General features: G+C 38.1%; 1 long non-coding RNA gene across 2 annotated transcripts in view; it reads left to right on the forward strand.

Annotated features, from left to right (window-relative positions):
- Positions 1 to 22,003, forward strand: part of LOC118500279 — a 417,927-nt gene that overhangs the window by 325,825 nt on the left and 70,099 nt on the right. The window contains exon 3 of one of the 2 annotated variants that reach the window (XR_004902838.1): positions 522 to 639. This is a non-coding gene — a long non-coding RNA (uncharacterized LOC118500279). Of the gene's footprint in view, positions 1 to 521; positions 2,690 to 22,003 lie in introns of those variants that run through there. The other variant, XR_004902837.1, reaches the window with a different exon arrangement.

The following is a 22,003-nucleotide window of genomic DNA, read 5'->3' on the forward strand; positions in this document are numbered from 1 at the left end:
TAGCACTGTCACTTGCTTGGTTAATGATTTATTAAGTACATCAGGGCAATTAGAAAAATAAGATTAAAAAAAATGACCCAGTACAGCTCAAGTAACTCAAATTACTTTTCTAAGAGATGTATTTTGGGAACAGTCAGAGCAGCCGACACATGGCATAGTAAGGATAATGATCGATGTAAGCTGGTAACTTCTGAAAGGAAATACACTCAGGGCTTTGGAACTGCATTCCAAATCACTTCTTTTTTCAGCGTTTATTATATACAACAAACACATAGAAAGTGGTTAGCTAAAACAGGTAGTTTGAAAATATTTTAACATTTTTATCTAAACAAATGTCAGAATTTTTTTTTTGAAAATGAAAAATGCTAAGTATAATAAAAGTATAATATATATTTATGCTCTTGGCAGCCAAATGTGCTTTTTAATGGAATTTAAATAAATGGAATTTTTATGACAAAAAAAGCAACAGTAAAAGCAGTGATTATGTTTTTCATAGTTCATTTGCCTTCTTTGCCCTGCAGACCTTGTGTGGAGGGAAATGAGATCCTGAGTGAAGTCTACAATGTCATTGACTCTGAAGAAGGACTCAGAGGCCCATTGGTGTTTAATGACCCTTGCTGGCCTATGCAATGGAAACTGGTATGATCTTCAGAAATAGATGGTTTTTTGGCAATGTTAAGAAATATTATTTTCATTATATTTTAGTGCAATAGACAGACGCTTTTATGCACTGCCTGCTTTTATCTATTGGGTTTGCAGAGAAGGACTTAGTAAACTTTTTAAGAATTATTACTGCCTCCTTATTAATGAGTGCTAATCCTTTTTATTGGATGACATCCTTAAGGCTTCATTTGGTCTATAAAAGATACCAGTGAAAAACCTCAGACATTTAAATTTGGTGTCCGTACACAGACTCATTACATAGGAATGTTGTTGGCACTCAGGCTTGAAGTTCTTGTTCTTGCATAACCAGAATGTATTCTGAATTCATCAATAACGAAAGCATACCTCTTTGTCTTTACATATTAAGTCGGTGTTAGAACATTGTACAACAAACTTTTTTTCATAATGCTTATAGTGTTAGACTTTTTAGGACTACATTGCCCTATCATTTATATATACCTGCTGTGATGATGAAAGGGTCTGAGAAAAGCACACATATTTTTGAGTATAAAAATGTTGAAGTAGATACCACTGAAGATTTTAAAAGGAATTGTTTGTGAGGATGATTTGTTGGTACATCAGAGAGAAGTTAAAGACCTTGTTATATCCATTCTTAGCTCCTCATAGGTCTGTAAATCGTTTTATATTACCAAGGGTCTAGTGTCATAAAATGGGAAAAAGGTTAAGTGCATTTCATCATTTTCATTGAGATACTGAGATGAAAATTGGGAAACTGTTGTGGTAGCTCTTTTTTATGTTGATCATTGGCAGTTACCAAGCTTACTAAATAAAGAACAGATAATCCATGTTGGAAAATGTCCAGTTCACTTTTCTGAGCTTCAGTTCATCTGTAAAAAGTGAAACAGTTTAGAAAACTCTAAGACATGTATAAAAGTGCATTTGATATTTCAGACAAGCAAAAAACCCGAGCAGAAAAAAATTGTGGATTGCTTCAATTACCTGGACATGAGATAATCAGCAGTAAGTGAGTGGACTAGAGCTAATTACAATCATGAGAGTTAAAGAGAGAAACAGTGAAATTAAGATAAAGGAGTGAAGGAAGGTGGTTAGATAAAGAAGGAGGACATAAAATAAAAGTATTTTTTTTTACTTTTTTTTGACCTGAAGAAGCAGAAATTATGGTGAATACATGATGCTTACATACATGATATTTTGTAATTAGTCACCTAGCATAAAACACTTTTTTGTATGGTTATCAAATGCCAAGTTCCTCTATATGGAGTTCAGGAACTTCAGAAGACACATATGGAAAGGAGATAGAAAGCAAATGATACAGGAATGATGGCAAGAAATGAGTAGCAGTCGATAAAGTAGCAAGGAGTAGATACAAAGAGAAATCATAAATATTGTTAATCAATAAGTCCTCTTAAAACTAGAGAACAGAAATCATGAAAGGAAAAAGCAGGAGGCAGAAATAGTAGAATAATTCTATTCCATTTTCTAGAAGCATGAGTTGATAAACTTTTTCTGCAAATGATCAGCTTGTAAACATTTCAGGTTTTGTGGGCCATATAAATTTCTGTGGCATTTTTGTTGTTGTTGTCCCAGTCCTTTAAAAATGTAAAAACTCTTCTTAGGTTAGAGCCATATAAAACATAACCGTAGGCTAGATTTCATTTATAGAGAAGAGAGGAGTCAAAAATGCAGCAGCCATTCAGATTTAGCTCTCTCTTAAGCATCCAACTGCTGTGCTGTGCTATACAGTAGTACAAATCAGCAGTGAGAGGTGAAGCCAGGTCATGTTCATGTCAGCAGCCTTCTGGATTATTACTATATTTCAGTAGCACCTTCTAGAGGCCTGTCTGATGAAAGATTCCTTGTAGTGCCAAGGCAAGTCTTAATACAAAATTGCAAAGAAAGATTTGCAGTTTCTTTTTGGATGCCCTGTCTAAAACATACCCATAACAGCAGGCGAAGCTGTGTAACAGAGCCCATGCTATGGTGAGAATACCACATTTATGCTAATGAAGAACTGAGTGGCCCCAGTGGGTTGTTCTGCTTACCAGAGGAATTAGAGACCTTATGCTGATGCCCAACCTTTAAGTGGCCTTCCTCAGTTACCAGTTTTTTCCCTCCTTTCTCTACAACTAAGTGTTCCAAATGAGAGTCTGTTCTTATTTTCATTTTTGTGCCCACCCATTCCTCAATCAACAGCTTGTGGCATCCTGGTTTTGTGATGTCCTCACACTTATTCCTGCTATTCTCCCTCACCCCAACATGCTTTACTTAATTTCTCGATGTAATAGGCACTTTTCAGTTCTTATCTTACTTGAATTATCAATTATGAAATTGTAAGTATCCAGATAAAGATTTTCAATAGTTAATATCAGATTCTCTAACATGATATAGAAAGTCATTCATAATTTTTATTATTTACCAGCTTTATTTCTGATTTTTGGCTGTTCTGCTTCTAGACATAATCTATGTAGACCAACTAGAGCAAACACTATTGGGATGCAAGTGGCCATTATTCCTCTTTCAAGTACTCTTTGCCTGTACCTTTCTCACATTGACTTCTGATTCTTTATAATATTTCAGAATTCATTCCTGGCACTATATCTTAAGAAAATATGCTTTTCACCTATTAGAGTAAGTTATGCCACTTTTACTCTGTGCTCCCATAGCACAGTGTACCCACACTGCTATGTGAATGAATGAATGAATGAATGATTTAATGCTTTATAATTTGTGTGTCCTCTCAGCAAGAAAATAACATGCTTGAGGACAGGGACTATGTCCCTTTCATCTTACATTGCAACTTGTGACAATATACCTGGCGTTCTTTATACCAAAGAAGCATTTGTTTAATGGTCAAAGTTTGAAATGCATGTATGAATGTAACTGCTCTTTTTCCGTTTTTTTTTTCTTTCTATTATAAAATGAAAGAAAACCCCTATTTAGCCCCTAAACTCTCAGCCTGTATTCTAATAGAACAGGTTCTCAGTTGAAAAAAATCAGCTTCTTTCTCCACCAGTACTTGTAAAGACACAAAAATTTCTGTAGTAAGAAACCCCCAATAGACTGACTAGAGCATATGTGCAGGAGTTGGTCCAAGGTCAGTATGAAGTTTGACAGTGTCAGAACCAAAGGTCCTTCCATCTGGCATCACACTGTGTCCCTTTTCCATATGGCTCTCCCACAATGTGGGAGGGAGACAAGAGAAAGGAAGTGTGTGGCAAACCCATCCCTTTGCAGATAGAGCCAGGAAGTTGTACAGGTATGCCTGGATCCATCTTGGGCTTTCTTTTCATCCAAGAGGGAAGAATAGGCATGATGAGACAATATACAGTCTCATCCAAAAACTAATTAAAAAACAAAATATTTTAAACAAATATGTAAATTCTCTGAAATTTCTAGTTAGCATTTGAGAAATAGTATCAATAAAAGAGAAAAATAATATAAAAGATGGGGAACTATAAAGCTATAGAATAATTTTTGAGATTTTAGACAATTTTTTGAAACATAAAGACTTGTTTGATAGTGTTGAGACTCACCTGATTTGCTGTTGTTCACCAAAATTTACCACAGTAAGTTCCAGAGTATTTAATGTCCATAAATTTTTAACATTGTATTTTTTTGTACGGTCTATCCACTTTTTGAGTAAAATGTCAGAACACATCCAAAATATAAATTAACTTGTTCATTTTACCTGATTCTACCACCATTGTGATGCTCGCTTACTGAAAAAGTGTTGTATTATCAGAAGTCTATCTGAGGTCATCCATGCAATATTTTTGCTAGGCACTTGCAGAATTCTGCTAAAATGAGTTAATATGTATTGCTTTTTTTATCATAGATATTTTTAAGAACATTTTTTGAGAAATTCTTGTCAGATTTTAAATATCATTCTGGATCTAAAGATTGGCATAATTTAATACTGTTTCTGGCTAAAATTGTGCTAAAAGTAGGTGTTTAAGAATACTTGAAAGAAAATTTTGACTTAACATTATGTTTTCTTAAGTACTGTGCTCTAACAATGAACTTTCTTAAGATCTTGCATGAGATTTCTGTGAACATGGTGAAGTGTTCCAACATGATATCTGGAATAAGTGGCCTAGAGGAGCAAAGCTAAAAAAAGACTATTTTTTATTAGATTAAGTAGGAAAAAATAATGAAACCCATTTTAACTAGTGCTCAAAGCTCAATACACATTGATAAGAAAAGTTACAGCAATATAATTTTCAAGAAAGTAAGGCTGTCCGCTTCATTTTTTTCTGCTTTCAGTTTCGATTCAGAAAATAATTTTTCAGAAAAAAGTATGCATCGGTACATGCTTTGTTTTACCTCTAAGACAATAAGCCAGATGATGTGAAAATGCATTGACAACATAAGCTTTCATCAACTATCAGGTTTCTCCTACACTCAGGGTGGACGGTGTCATTGGGCCAGGGCTCCTTTCCCTCCTCCATCTGATCTCCAAGCTGTGTGGACTGCTACAGCACAGGCCAGAGGGTCAGGGTGAGGATGGTGCTGACAGAGGTTCATTCCACAAGTTTAGAAAAAAAAGGGAGAGTTTTATCATTTTAACATGGGTTTTTAAATTAAAAAAATAAAATTTAACAAATATTGCTATGATTGGGTATATTAGGAGGAACACAGGCTTTAGGGTAAGACAAATGTGGATTCAAAGGCTGGACCTAGACTGTTTTCTAGACAGTGACTATCATGAACAATTTAATCTGAAAAGTCTGTTTTCTTATCTATTAAGATGAACATAATAATAACATATTCACAGGGCTATTCTGAAAATTAAATGAGATTATGAACACAAAGTATGTCACAATTTTTTTGGCATGTGGTGGGCATTCAATAACAACTGAACAGCTAATCGGAATTTTTTCCTACTTACAATGGGTTAAACCCCCGTTACATAGGAACAAACTCTGCTAAATGCTCATTTATCAATAACACCAGATGACTGAAGTGGTACTAGTACAGGTTATTAATAATTCTCTTGTGATATCACTCGGAATATTGTCTATCTATGGTAGTGGTCTCCAAAAAACGTGCTTACTCCACAAGCAGTGCGTGGGAATATCATGATGGGATTCAGGAAAAAAAAATACGAGGAATTTCATTTATATATTTTAATACTTTATAATTTTAAGTTTTTTCAACTGTATTATAATCTATATAATACATTAATATAATAGTACATATTTTTGTTTCTAAATAATTAAATATACATATAGTGCGAGTATATGTACAAAACTTTTCAAATGAGAAGACTCATGAACAAAATATTTGAAATCAACTGAAATACTCAACAAATACTCATGAAGTAGATGTCATGATATTTTTATTGAGTGTGCTATATGAACAGAAATAGGCACTAATATTTGAAGATGAATTAAATATGGACGTTTTACTTTAAAAATTATTTTTTTGCTAGTGCCTAATAGTACTTTTTATTTTTACTTTTTCTATTGAATTTATTGGGATGAGATTGTTTAGTAGAACTATATAGGCTCCAGTATATAATTCTATAATACATTATCTGTACATTGTCTTGTGTGTTCACCACACCAGGTCAAGTCTCCTCCCCTCACCACTTATCCTCCCTTTACTCTTTTCTACCTCCTCCCACCCTCTCCCCCTTTTCCCTCTGGCAATCACCCTACTGTGAGAAAATCTTGAAGATATGATAGTATATCACTCAAAAAAGATATAATAGTATACACTAATAAATAACTATATTACTATATTAATGGAAAACCATTCTCTTAAGAAGGCAAAATTTAAAGAAGTTATTTCTGGCTTGTGGGAAATAATAATGAATCTGTGAATGCTGTAAACATAGGCAAAAGACAGAAAAATATTGTTTTTGTCAAGAGAAAAGTATCTTGAATACTTGAATACAAAGTTAAAACTTCATTGTGTGTAAGTAGAAATTTATAAAAGACTTTTGAGCTGAAAATTGAGTTAATCTTGGAAACCATTAATTTATTACTTTATCATTCATATATGAAACATTCATTTGTCAAATACTATGGTCATGCCCGATGCTCAGTATATAAATACAAATATGAATTACATGCTGTTGTTCTCAAAAGATTCATAGTCCAGTGGATTAGTCATGTAAACGGACTCCCCACATTTTATTAATGTATAGCCACGTCTTGCATTGTCACAGCAATTGCAACACAGAGAAGGAAACAGCTTATTCTGTCCAGGTATGTTGGAAAGGCTAAACTGATTCAAGAGAAAAATAAGCAAGCATTATATTCCAAGATGGAAAGCCTGGCTAGACTATTGCCTTTTTCTTGTGGATGGAACCTGGAAAAACAGTGATGGAAAAAAGCCTGCCCAGTCAGTTGGGCCCAATTCCAAAGGACCACATATGCCAAAATAAGTCATTTGTTCCTTGTTCTCTTGCTCATGGAGATTAGAGGTTTATGAGCAGAAAGTAACTCCATTGCCTTTGCCTAGTAGAAAGAAGATTTAGGTAGCAGGCTAAAGGAGACCAAGATTGGAGTCAAAAGAGTACAGTTAGGTGACACCTGCAGCCCAGGAAGATGAAGAAACTTGGACTCAGGTAGAGAAGGTGAGAATGAAGACATAAATCAAAATGAAGCCATATTTAGGAAGGTGATATTAATGAAAATCTTTGATAAATATAGATTTGAGAGTTAAGGGAGAAGGACCTGTCCAGGATGATTTGAGATTGTTTGGTTTGGTGCCATGGAGAGTGATGCATTCGTCTTCTAGGGCTGCCAGAACAAAATAACAGAAAATAAACAACAGAAATTTATTTACTCACAGTTCTGGAGGCTGGAAGTCCAAGATCAAGATGCCAGAAGGGGTAGTTTCTCCTTTGCTTACAGTCAAGGGTGGTTTCTCACTGTGTCCTCACAAGGCCCTTCTGTGCACACGCATCCCAGCTGTCTTTTCCTTTTCTTACAAGGATACCAGCCCTTTTGGATTCGGTCCCCACCCTTATGACGTTATTTAACCTCCACTATCTCTTTAAGGCTGTGTTTCTAAATACTGTCACAATGGGGGGATAGGGCTTTAGCATACAAATTTTGTAGGATCACAGTTCAGTCCATAACAATGATACAATTAAAAAGCTGGAAAAGTTTGGTGGTGTGGCTGAGTTAATTATGTATATGACAAAGTGACTAAGATCTGTCTGTGGAATATTTTAACTGAGATAAAAAGAGGGACTAAAATATTTCATAATCATAACATAGTACCATTACCCATGTTTTAATAATGAGGAAATTGAGACTCATAAGATTGAAAATAACAGGTATACACTCGGAAATATGGAAGATAATGAGTTATGTTATGGGCATTATGTTATAATCACTTGTTGCTTATGTAACAATTGTTGCCAGTATAACAAATGCACATTTATCTTACAAATATGAAACTGTAACATGTTGCCCACATTTAACTCATTATCATCCATATTTCTAAGTAACTTGCATTTGAGCCTTTGAGTCTTAATATACCTATGTAATAAGTATGTAATTGTAACATTACATTTAAAGAAATACAATATATGTATAAACATGCATGTATGCATGTATTTGGAGGTACATTAGTAAATATATAGTTATTGAAAGAGCTTGCATAGGAATATGTGTTTGATAGAAAAAGGAGGGGGGATAATAATATCTAAAGGCCAATACTGAAAGCAGTGTATATGTTAAAATGTAAGTGAGACAAGGGAAAGATGGAAATGCATTTGGAGGCTTTTGTAGAAAATCAGTAATGGAAGCTGAGTAGGGGAACTGGCATGGTGCATAGAGAGAAAGAAGAGACTAGGACACACTTACATACTTAATAATTACTGAGTGTCTAGTAGAAACTATACAATGTGTTGGACCTTGGAGACTCAATAGTGAACAAGAAGATGTGTCTCTTCTCTTATAGCTGATATCCAAACAAATAATAATATAATTAATGGTAAATATAAGTGCTACCATTGTGTGGTTGAAAGCAGAAAATGGGAGCTTCTTACCTAGTGCAGGGGGTATAGGAAATTTTTTTCCAGAGGAAATGGCATTTAAATTGAGAACCAAGATGAATATGACTTAACCTGACAAAGAAGTTGTTGGGATAGGAGGAATATCTGTTTTAGTCAGGGACACACTAGCACAAAGAGCCAGAAAATTGTGTGGCATTGGGGAATGAAAATACTTGTTAATATGGTCAAAGTATAGGCTGCAAAGGGAAGGGTAGTTTGAAAAATTGAGGAAGAAGGAATGTCAAGACAGAGATGAAGAAAACCAAGAGAGTGTGCATATAGGGAAATCTAGAATAAAGGAAAATGTGGGAAATGCTTCTCAGGAAACAATAAAATAATATGACTGCATATCTTTTGAATCAGTAACAAAGATGTTGTTAATGAGAAAAGTTCCCAAATAATGTTGGGGAAGGAAGCTATAATGTAGTGGATGATGAATAAGTGAATGTTGAGGAAGTGAAGCCACTTAATGTAGACCTATAGAAATCTACCTAACCCATTTATTATTGACTTACTAAGATAATTAGGATGGCTTTTGGAGTTTGAGGTTCCCAGAAATTTGAGCATTGGTAGTACTACAGTGGAAATGGTGGAAAACGGAAAACAATGGAATTATACTTTTAAGACACTAAAAGAAAACTGCAAACAGTGTAGGATTCTATTTCAAAAGAAAAAGGAGAGAGAGAGAGAGAAATATCCTCAGGAGTGAAGGTAAAAATGAAGTTATTTTCAATCAGCAAAAACTGAAAGTCTTCTTCATCAGCAGACTCATACTACAAGAAATACCAAAGTATGTCCTTAAGGCAAAAAGAAAATTATCTTAGATAAAAAATTTATAAAGGTATCTGAAGCACAAGATGAGACTATCTTTCTCCAGAGATCATTTGCCTTTGCTTTTTTCAGGCAGTCAGAGAAATTAGCAATCTGGGAACACCTTAATCTAAGCTCAAGGATCGAGATGATTTAAAGTTGGGCATTGGTCCCTGAGACAACTCCTTTTAGCTCACCCTGACTCCCAAAAGAAGAGATGCTCATCTCCTTGGACTTTGAACCAAATTTTTAGGAACTACAGATGTCCCTGGGAGAAAAGTACCTTCAGTTGCCCAAGTTACCTGCCCAGGATTCAGCTTCTCCAGATTCTGGCCTTCATTTCCTTGTTAGCTTTCTATACATTCAAATGTATGGATATTTATAGTTTTTCTAGGGTCTTTAGAAAAGATGTTAGAAGGAATTATTTAATCCAATATTACTAGAAATAGATGTCTGAAGTTTATGTTATGGCAGTAACTAAATAGCCAAACTTTAAAGTTTGTTTTAACACAGTCAAATGAAAGAACTAAGACCGTCACACTAAAGTTGTCCTTGGATGTTCTACTTTTGTCACAACTACAACAATATATAGCCTGAGTGGGGAGCCATTTCCTTCAAGGGTGGAGAAAAACTCAGTCTTGCCTGATGGTCAGAATTTCTTTTCATTAGAGTCTCAACTTCTATGGAAGATACTGTTAAGAGAACAGAAAAAAGAACACATATTGAGAAGAGGATACACATTCACAACCATAGAATACCAACATTTTTATCAGTTCATGGAAACATTGCTACTTATTTTTTATTAAAATGTAAATATTTAGTTACTGAAACACAAAGAGTAAAAAAAAATGGTCCATAATCTTAACACTCATACATAATCACTATATACCTTTTGTTACATATTATTTCTGATATTGTTCTATGCCTGCATTATATACTTTGTTCATATTATATCTATGTGAACATGATTAAAGATTTTAAATAAAAATATAACCACCCTGGCTGGTGTGGCTCAATGAATTGAGCACCACTGGTGAACTGAAAGGTCAGTGGTTAGATTCCCACTCTTATCACATGCCTGGGTTGTGGGCCAGGTCCCTAGTTGGGAGCATGCAAGTGGCAGCTGATTTATGTTTCCCTCTCTTTCTCCCCCACTTTCCCTCTCTCTGAAAGTAAATAAATAAAATCTTTAAGAAGAAGAACAACAATAACAACCCCATAACCTAGCCCTGGCTGGTGTAACTCAGTCGATTGAGTGCCGGCTTGCAAACCAAAGGGTTGCTGGTTTGTTTCCCAGTCAGGGCACATGCCTGGGTTGCAGGCCAGATCCCTGGTGGGGTGTATGCGACAGGAAAGCACACATTGATGTTTCTCTCCCTCCTTTTCTCTCCCCTTTGTCTAAAAATAAATAAATAAAATCTTAAGCATAAATGTAACCATGCTGTAAACACTTCCATGCCTATTTTTTTCTTAATATATCTTTTTTTTTGCTTTAGTTAATTTAGGTCTAATTCATCTCTTTTAGCAATTGTTTCATATTCCTTATTTGAATAATCATTTATTGATGGTCTTCAAGTAGTTTCTGTTTTACTATTTTGTGAACACTGTTTGGATGTCTGGTGGACTCTCCTGGTATGGTGAGAGGACTTGGATGGGGAGTCTACCATAGAAGACAGCATACTAGGCCAGATCCATCAATACAGTAATCCCTCACCTTTGCAGGAGTTAACATTCCAGATACCCTCATGATAGGTGAAAATCCTCGAAGTAGTGGCGTTATATTTATTTTATTATTTATATATATTTTAAGGCTTTATAAACCCTTCCCACACTCCTATAAACCTTTCCCACACTCTTATAAATACTTCATATGCTCTTAAGCACTTTCTACACTCTTAAACCTACATAATTTTAACAACATATAAAATTCTGTATGGGTACTCACCAGTGAAGTTTACCGTTGTCCCTTGCTATATTGTGGTTCACTTATTGCGGCTTCACTGTATCGCGGATTTAACCCGTGATACAGTGAAGCTGCAATAAGTGAACTGAGATATAGTGAGGGATGACTGTATATGGTTTAAAGATCCAATGATGCATCTTTTATTCTGAAATCCTGGTACACTCTCTGGCCCACAGAAGCCTGGGGTGAAAACCCGAGGCTTGCTGTCCTGTGGCCTGTATTTGGATTCCCAAAGTCCTTTGATTTATTCCTCATCAGCACACTCTCTTCTCCATTTCCTGCTTGTGGGTACTCAGGACTGTCCAGAACAGTTCAAAGCTTCATTTGCCAGTAGAAAGGGAGGAAAGAGGGCAATAATGGTGGTCAGTGTGTTAGAGGAATTCGCAGTTCCACCTAGCCTCCCCCGACCCTTCTTTTTAGATTTATTGAGGTGGTCTAAAGTTAGTTGAGATGTTACAAACCCTTCTCCCCTTTTCACTCACCCAACTGCATTTGTTGAAGAACACCATGGTGAAATACAAACTTCACATAGTACACACTGTCCACCAGATGTAGTAAAAAACAAGCAGTAGCCAGCCCTTCTGGGAGATGAACTGGGGCTAACAGCTGTCTCTGCTGTATATCCTCCTGTAGAGAACTTGAAGGCTTTTGAGTCATATTAGGGAAATCCAACCACACAGTTTATAGGCTGAGCTCTTCTCCTTTGGTAATGTTGAATAACAGGCTAATCAACACCAATCAGCTTTTCCTTTGATGTAGGTAGTTCTATCTCACAACTTCCAGAAAAAAATTTAATGTTTCTTGACCATTGATGGTTTCTGCATTTTAGCAATGCTAAGTATTTTTTCTTAATTGATTTTCTATTTTTTTATCAGGTCCGTGGGATTTTATAGGGAATAGGTAGATTCAAATTATTATTGAAACAGGACATTGCTCCTCTAATGTTCAATGAAGAAAAAGATGAAAATATCGAATGTCCTTGATAGATATGGACTGGCTTGGTGGGATTCTGCCAATGGAGGCTATGACATTTTGTTCTTGATAAAGGAATTCCAGGCTACTGGATTAATGTGAGGAATGGGATACTAGACAGAGAGGCAAATGTGCATAAATAAAAGGTGATAATATAATGGAGACATACTTTCTTGACTTCAGTTTTGTATAGAACAGGTTCAGTAGTTGAGTTATCCTGTGGATAGAATGGTGATGGTCTTTTGCTCTTTCAGATACTGCCAACTTATTGATGGATTCAAAAGAATCTCTTCTTATCTGCCATCTAGGATTATGTAACTCATGTTACAATTAATTTTTTAAGAGCTGACTTTCTGAATTTGTTACCTTGTAAATTCCTCACCTATTTTGAACAGAACTTCAGTTGCTAATGGCTGGCAGCTATTCCTGAGACAAGAAGGCAGTTGTGATGGCAGCCAAATGAATTTGTCTTGCATGACCTCTCCAGCTGAGTGCTGCATGGTGCCAGCTCATCACAGTTTGATGTCATGTTATGAGTTTCTTCACACAAGCATTTTGATTCCTCTATGTGATCTTATGAAAATTCTTCATAAGTCATTAATTATGTGGACATTTGTATATGTAATACCTTTTTTCCCACATCCAAACATATCTTGTGTAAACAAATTAAAAATGATCTGGGATAATTAATTAAAAGTTGTTCTTGATGCCAAGGTCAGTAATTTTTCTAGCTTAGTAGAAACTGTGGTGCCCTGCCTAGATTCTCTTTGCTGGGTCATTGCACCTGCCCATCAGCTTCTGCAGTGCTGGCCACAAAGGTATCACAGTTCCCACAACACTTCCACCACCCAGCCCACTATGTCCCTGCCTCTTGCACCCTGAGAAATGCCATGGCTAATGGGAGCAGTCTAGCCAGGGAATCTGTGACACCCACTTCAGGGATGGCATGTACCTTATCTCTGTCTAATACAAGTACAGAAGTTCTAACTTCCTTACCTCAAGAGGGAACTACACTGGGGTGACACTTATCTTCTAGATTCCCTGTGATCCTCATGGATTAGACCAAGGCTAGACTTTACCCGACACTACATTTTTCCCTCCAAATATGTTATTTATTTATTTTCAGAGAAAGGGACAAAGAAAGAGTAGGAGAGAAACATCAGTGTGTGGTTGCTTCTCATGCACCCCCAACTGAGGACCTGGCCCACAACCCAGGCACATGCACTGACTGGGAATTGAACTGGTGGCCTTTTGGTTCACAGGCTGGTGCTCAATACCCTGAGCCATACCAACCAAGGCTGAGACTCTATTTTTGATCAGCTCTTTTTCTTCCTTACTCTACTTATTCCCATCCTTCCTTATAGGTATTCTTGAAGAGATATTTTTAAACAAAGCATCTGAAACCCTGGATTGGGTTCTAGTTCTGCAATAGGTGTCCTACTGTTGGGAACCACCCTGCCTGGAATCAGAAGCTGTAACCCCCGCCTGCCCCCCGCCCCCAAGGCTAAGGCTGAAGGAGTGGCCTTGGAACCATAAGCCAGCAAGGAGACAAAAGCTTATCTCCCTGGCAGGAGTGCTGCTTCTACTGCTTCATTCATAACTGAACCCCAATTCTTGGTCGGTTAGCCAATGATGGGTAAGATTCCCCAAGGAGGGAATGACTAAAGACAGGCACGATCACGTGGGAGGACCCCAAGAAAGGACTTTGGGGGCTACAGCAAAATGGGGTGATGGGCCCTCGCTCCTCGGCTTTGACATAGCCTGAGTCCTCATCGTCTGGGAGAAAACTCTTTATTTCTTGGTTGCCTTAGTTCCCTTGCTCCACCTAAGCCTGAAACAATGACAGGGTGGTGCAGCTCTGTGCTGAAAAGGGTGGGTTCCCGGGTGATCAGACCTAAGAAAGAATATGTAAAATCCTGTGAAACCTGCTTTATTTAGAATGCTCTCAGTTGAATGATAAGGGTCCAAGGAAGAAGTAAGTTTGTTCCTCAAAGTTTTACAGCTCTTTGACCCTGACTCAAAATAGGCTCTCAGACTTCCTTGTTATCTATTGTTTGATCCTTACTTCCTAGCAATGAGTAGTGAGCTTTTACCTGAATTCTTATGCAAACAAAACCAATAAAAAGCCTCTCTGGTGGGGGAATGGGGTGCTCTCCCCACTTGAGAGGGTGTAGCCATTCTGTCCCAATTCCCCCACAGGACCTGGTTGTCTCTGTGTATGTTTTTCTCGTGTTTCGACGAACCATCCACAGGGTTCCTTGGTCACTGCTGGTCAGTGATCCCGTCATCCTACTATGTCCTAATATGGTACAAAAGTGGTTTTAAGAAGCAGACCCCAAGAATGGAATTCTAGAGCTAGAAATTGGAGGCCTGGTTTGCAACAAATACATTGTCACTGGTGGTAGACAGAGTTTGTGTGGCTCTGGCTTGCAGCCATAGTGCAATTGCTAAGGCTGCCACTGAGGTCAACTGGAAGAGGATATGTGTAGAAGGAGATGCACTGGCTTGTGCAATATTGCTGGCATTTGAGAGGTTCAAGAGAAATATAAATTATAAAGATTGTGGAATTGAAAGGCTATTTCTGAATGCCACTGTTGCTTTGAAGAGATGAAAAAGCAGGCCCAAGGCTATCAACCACTAATTTAAAGCCAAGTATGAGAGTCAGAGGGCCTCTTTGGAAGCTGTTAAAGAGGCCTTCAGCTCCTGCAGCTGGAGGGCAGATAGAACTGAAGATCAGGCATAAGACTTAATTATAAAAGTCACAGAACTCAAGAGAAAGCTTAATTCTTGGCTTGGGAAAGTCTTGTATGCAAAGGATAGAGCTCTGAAAGGTAAAGAAAGTGACACTGCAACTCAGGATAGGGTTACCTGGGCATTTTTACATGCTGACTTTGGAATTCCTTATTTCCCTGAAACTTCCAGAATTATGTAAGGCATCCAGTCCCCCTTGTTAAAAAAGACTCCCCTACTTCTTGATCAAAGAATATGTAAAATCTTCAAATGAGGCAGATGCCTTACCAAATAATGCTAACTCTCCCAAATCTTCCCCCTTCTTGGCCATATAAACAATGAAGATTACATCTCAGCATAACCCAGCTGGTAAAGTATTTAACCTTCTGGAGTGTGTGTGTGTGTGTGTGTGTGTGTGTGTGAGAGAGAGAGAGAGGGAATTTTATACTAAGAGAGCTGTAGTAATGACTCACAAGCACAATCAAAACTATGAAAGTATTCTTGAGAGTGGGTGCTGAAAGTGTTGGATCAGGATGGTAGGGTGGAATATAAAGCTGAATAAGGGATAATAGTAGATCAATATGGAGGCACGCTCCTATGATTCACAACTTATCCTGAAAATTGTTCAAGTGCACTACCTGGAAGCTTGAAAATCCATGGCTTTTTAATGTGGTAGAGATGCCAGACTGCTGTGGCTAGTTGGAAAAGAGCTCAAAGGCTCAGAAAAGTGAACATTCTAGAAAGGGATTACTATGTATATCCTGAAACCCCATTTCCTGATTCTGTTTTCTGGAAGACCCTAGAATATAGTTCATTTATTATGGTTGCACCAGCACCATTTAGAAGTTTTTAGTGGCTGTACATCATAGGCAGAGGTTGTAAGAAAATTATTGTAATAGAATCGGGCTCCCTAGTTAGTTAGTTATAGGTAGTTAGATGATAGCACTATAGCATATATCAAATATATAGAGTATCTCAAATCAAATGAGATTGAGCAGATATACAAAAGGCTGAGACCAGCTATCACAATGGAGTGTTATGGTGCTTTGCCAGCTTTCCAGACCTGCATAGTTATTAGACCCAGAATTCATTAACTTAAGGAGAAGTCAGGTTCCTTTCCATATGGAAGACCCTATTAAATCATGACAATTGCATGTAATGTTTCTCTTCTACGTTCCCAAAGGGACATACAGCCATTTACTTGGGCAACTATGTACAGAAGAAAGGGGAATATTCAGATCTATTGAGGTCTTTGAGTATACTGTCCAGACTGATGCTGATCCTCAAGGAACCAGAGCTCTATCAGCCAGTAAAAGGGTATATGAGAACAATTAAGAGTGGATTCCTGGCTTACATCTGTCTCACAGTGGATCTATGGGCTTCACAAATTCACTTCCTAGCCAATTTTTTGGTTTGGGAATATATAATCATAATGGACATACTTAGCAGTTGGCAAAACTGTCTTATGGCTTCTTAACTGGTTCAATAAGAGCAACTGCAGGGAGAGTGGAAGCCCTGAAACTGCCTCACTAATTCCTCCTCAGCCAAGATAATAAATAAAAGACAATACTGTACTCATGGGGGAATGGAAAATACTAGTGCTACCCTCAAAGCCTTAAAGGTTGTAAGGATTGTGAAATAATTATATCTTCATTTTATTCATCAGTCTAACCCATGCAAAAAGCAGATGTATCATGAAAGTTATTAGTGGATTAACCACAAACTTAACCAAATGGCAGACACAATTCTGTGATAGCTGTGTCAGATATGATAGTTTTAAGTTGAGCAGGTTAACATAGCTTTAGATATGTGGGATATAGTTATTGATATTTGGAATACATTGTTTTCCATATGTATGGAAAAGAAGATGAGAAGCAGTTAACATTCACATGGGACAGAAAACAATCCACATGTAAAATCTTTTCCTGGAGTTATGTTAATTCTCGTCTCATAACATATTTCAATAGGGCATGGACATCATGCAGAACATCATATTGGTCCAATATATGTTGAACAAAAAGTGACAAAATTATAGGTTCCACGGTAAAACATGTGTTCTCCAGAGGGTAGGAGATAAATCTCAGAAATATTTAGGGACCTTCATTAATGGTGTGAGTGTGGGGAGTATTGGCATAGGATATGCAAGCATGTCTTCTCTAAAGTAACACAGAGTGGAAAATAAACTCTAAAATATTCAGAAGCTGCCTCAGTGGTGCAGTTTACTTTAGGGGAGTGGTGCAATGCTCTAGGCTAGGGCATCCATCCAAAGTAAAGGACAAACTATTGCACTTTGTACTTTCTTTTTTTTAATTGTTGTTGAAGTACAGTTGTCTCCATTTTCACCCCTCTACTAAGAATAATATATTTTGGTGAGCCACTTGGAGTTTTGGTGGCAGAATATTCTGCAGTTGGGAATAATGTTCTGACCCATTTATCATATGACTTATGAGCAGCCAGAGGTGAAGGAGGCCTAGAACAAGAAATGATACTGTAGGTGGCCCAGCTGTGGTTCATGTAGCCTGCTACTAGGGCATATGGCCAGGAACACCTCATATATACCTTATAAATACCTAGTATGACAGACTTTGTAAATACCTAGAGTAATGCATGGTAGACTACCACACTATAGAGAAACTCTGTCAAGCCTCAATAGAAGAGTTGCAACATAAACTCCTGAAGTTCTGAAGCAAGGACATACCATCTGCAGCAAAGAACTGTATGCCATTCCACAGATCCTGACATGGTAATGTCTCTGGTGTACGTGAAATGTCTGACAATGGGAAATCAGGTGATGATGCAGCCAGCATTTCTCATCTTGAGCTGGGTAATGTCAGGCTACCAAGTCATAAGATTGGGTAGGGTGAGACCAGAGTCAATTCATTACAAAATGGAAGTGATGCATTCAGGATATGGAAGCTGAAGCATGTCCAGAGGGCTCATGAAAGCTGCACAGATAAGGTATAACTCCTTGTTATTTATCACTGTTGCTCTGGCAGCTTCTCCTCAGCTTATACCAATGGCCTTTTAATGAACATTGTGATGAACTTAGCTCCCTGTTTAATGGAGGGCTCGATGCCTCATCTGCTAAAGGTGCTGTGAAAAGATACTCTTTAGCTTTCTCATATTTCAGGGCTTGCCTCAGGTGCAGAAATCTGCCTCACCAATGGTCATGTTCCTTACTTATTAATGCAGGTATAAAGGCCTGATCACTTTGGCCCAGCTGAGGCCAACTCTGAAATCTACCGGAGACATTTTTGCAATCTACCGGAGACATTTATCTAGAGATCCCTATGAAATAGGCCAAGTCTACATTAGAGCATGACTTCTCCCTAATCCTGCTTTCTTCTTTTCCCCTTCTCTGAGTGTAGATCCCAAAAGGTCTCCTTAATAAACATGCTGTTTACTAACCGAGCCTTCTCCTACAACCTTGACAGGTGTCATAGGAATTTCCTATGACCAGATGACAGAGGGAGGTAAAAACCTGAGTCTGATTCACAAAGTTGGCATGTTGGTGCAAACCTAAACTAAGTAGTTAATGCATTATCCTTCCACTAGGTGGGCTTTGAAAGACAATGGTGAAGGAAGGGAAACCCACCAGTTGGCAGGTCTTTGGGCAGAGCTCTTGGTTATCTCCTAGTTATTGTATAAAGAGAGAAATGATTTAAGGTAATGATATTCACAGATTCATAGGCAGTGATAAATAATTTAGATGGTTAGTCAATGGATCTGGAAGGAGCAATATTGTGAGACCAAGGTTAAAGATGTCTGGAAAGAGAGATGATGTAGATGGACCTATGGGAGTGGAAGGAAGCATCTAGCTCTTTGCATTTACACTAGAGTGTACCCTGTAGAGCAAAAGCACTGAACAACCAATGTGCAGGATGACTTGGCCAATTGTTATCAGCCTCTCTCCTTGACCATAACAAAGATGGCATTATGGGTATGTGAATGGAGTGGCTACAGTGACAGAGATGAAATCAGTGTATATGCTCATAAATATGTGATCTGTCTCACCAATTGCTGCTTTGGAATGTCCAGTGTGTTAACAAAAGAGATTAATGGTGAGCATCCTATATAATACCATCTCCCAAGGAGAGCAATCATCTACTTGGTGCCAATGTGATTTCATGAGGCACTTTCTATCTTGAAAAAGGCAGAGTTTATCCTGACCAGGACTGAAACACATGGGTTCACCTTTCTTGCCCATAGGACTTTGACCAACATCATACTCTAAGAGCTCATGAAATATTTGATTTGCTGGCATAAAATTCTGTATTAAAAGAAGGTGAAGGGATTGGCAAAACATAGACGTACACAAACAATAGTGTGGTGATGGCCAGAGGGAAGGGGGTGGGGGCTGGTTGGAGGTGGGCAAAGTGGTAGAAAATAGGGACATGTGTAATAGTGTCAATAATAAAAATCTGTATAACAACATCTCTGACCAAGAGATCCATTTTTTCTTTGTAAAGAAGTAGCCACATGACCAAGAGAACCATTGGTCACATACTTACTGTACCTTCCAGAACTCCTGTCCTGTTAAAATAGTGGAATCAACTTTAAAAGATACATATGAGGTACCAGTTTGGAGATGACACCTTGAAAAGATCGGGCACTATTTTTTAGAATGTAATGTACTCTTAAACCAACATTTGTTATGTGCTACTATGTGAGAAAAAGGTAGACTTTATAGGGTTATGGAATGAATTGTGTCCCCACCCCCCAAATTCATATATTGAAGCTCTAACTCCCAATGTGACTGATTTCAAAGATAAAATCATTAAAGAGGCAATTAGGTTAAATGAGGTCATAAGGGTGGGGACCTAATCCAATAGGACTGATGTCCTCGCAAAAAAGGAAGATATTATAGGAATGTGCACAACAGAGAAAAAGCCATCTGAGGACACAGTGAGAAGATGGACATCTGCAAGCCTAGGAGAGGGGCCTCAGGAGAAACCAACCCGGAAGGACTTTACTTGGACTTACAGCCTCCAGAACTGTGAGGACATAAATTCCTGTTGTTTAAGCCACCTAGACCATGTTGTTTTGGTATGGCAGCTCTAGCATCTGATACACATGGCTTTTGGAACTAAGTGGTAAAAGCAGAATCGGCCTCACTCACCATCATTCCTGTTTGCCTACTTCAGGAACTTGTGCTTCCTGACCCTGAAACATTAAACTCTGTGAGTTTAGAGGTCCTGAGTTTCTAGAGGGCTAGAGGGCTTCCTTTTGCCCTGTGGACACCCTAAGGTTCCTACTAAATATACAGGTACAACTGCCACTTGGGTGTTTGGGGCAACTGGTGCCAGTAGAGCAACAAATACCAAGAAAGAGTGATTGACGCTTAACTTCTTTGGGAGTCAGGAATGATGAGAGCAGGGAAGAATGTGTTTGGTGTCAGGCAATCCACTGGGGTAGGGGAGAGGAGGTGTTTTTGGATCCTCTCATGCTCATTTGCAACTGTGAGTGAGCAAGTACAGCAACTATGGCCTTCTTAATGATGATATTGTAACAGGGCTCAACCCTCAGGTATCAGGCTCTTTGTTTCTCCATTGGGTAAGCCACTGGGGCCAGTGGAAGTGTGTGTGTGTGTGTGTGTGTGTGTGTGTGTGAGAGAGAGAGAGAGAGAGAGAGAGAGGTAGAATGGGTGATGGAGGAGGGAGATGAGTATTCGTTTTGCCATAAGACCAGCTATAGCACTTAGTAAATTTCCTAAAGTGTTGTGACCACAGAATTCTGAAGAACCTGTGCATGTGTGGATTACATTTGATGTAAGAAACAAGTGCATTCACGCAGATACCGCAGATGTTCAGCCCAGCTTCTCTTGACTGGCCCCATTATTGTCCCCCATTTACTGGGATTGTTGGCTACTCACAGCTCACAGGGGCTCCCTTCTCTAGAGATTTGGCCTTAGCTGTGATTGCTGCTTTACCCAGGAGGTCACACACCTCCCTTCATTAAGGGGTGGCCATCACTAATGACCAAAAAATGGACGTTACAACAGACTGGCCCCCTCCCTTTAAGGAGGGGCATTTTTGTCCTACAATTTATGCTTCAGACTCCCCTCCCACCCCTGCTGGGGATCAGGCCAAAGCTAGATGTTACCAGAGACCACATCTTTGCTAAATATTTTCATCTCCTGTTTTTCTGTTTTTCTCCCTCCTTTGCAGGTTCTACCTAAATATTATATTCTTATTACCTCCTGCACATCCAAATTGCTCTCTTAGGCTCTATTTCTAGGGGACTGGACCTAAGACAGTAATAAAATAAATTAAAGAGGGTATGTTAATATCTTGGCTTGATAAGTAGCTTCTCTGAGCCCAGCACACGGCTATCACTATGTAGGTACAATGATGCGAAGCATACAGTGTCTTTTTATCGAACTCACCATCCAGTTAGGGAGTAAAAAACATAGGTGCATGCACAACTTAAACCTGTTACTTGGTGCCAGATGGCACCAAGTTGAAAAGAGATAAAAATGGAGTTCTGAAAAGAAGAGTCTTCCTCAGAGAGGTACATATTTGAAAGTAATTATCAAAATGCCTGTTATTGAAAAGAAATTTTACTGGCATAATTTGAGCATTAGGGTAAGGCTAACAATACCTCTTAGAGTGATAAAGTTTGTGAGATATTATTAATTTACTGCATTAATAAGAGTTGAAATAAAGCACATAAATTTCTAAAATTTAGCATCTGAACTGATGCTTTCCTGCTGAAGGGTATTTATTTGGAGGTGAGCTAAAGCTCAAAGCACAGTTCCCAGATGCTGCTGTACACTGAGAGGACAGAGCATGTTGCTTCTTTCCTCCGAAACTGTCAGATAGCAACCATAGGGGGCAATGCAAGCTCAGCAGTAGCATCTCAGCTCCTGT

This window comes from Phyllostomus discolor, chromosome 4 (assembly GCF_004126475.2).
Source record: "Phyllostomus discolor isolate MPI-MPIP mPhyDis1 chromosome 4, mPhyDis1.pri.v3, whole genome shotgun sequence".
NCBI lineage: Eukaryota > Metazoa > Chordata > Mammalia > Chiroptera > Phyllostomidae > Phyllostomus > Phyllostomus discolor.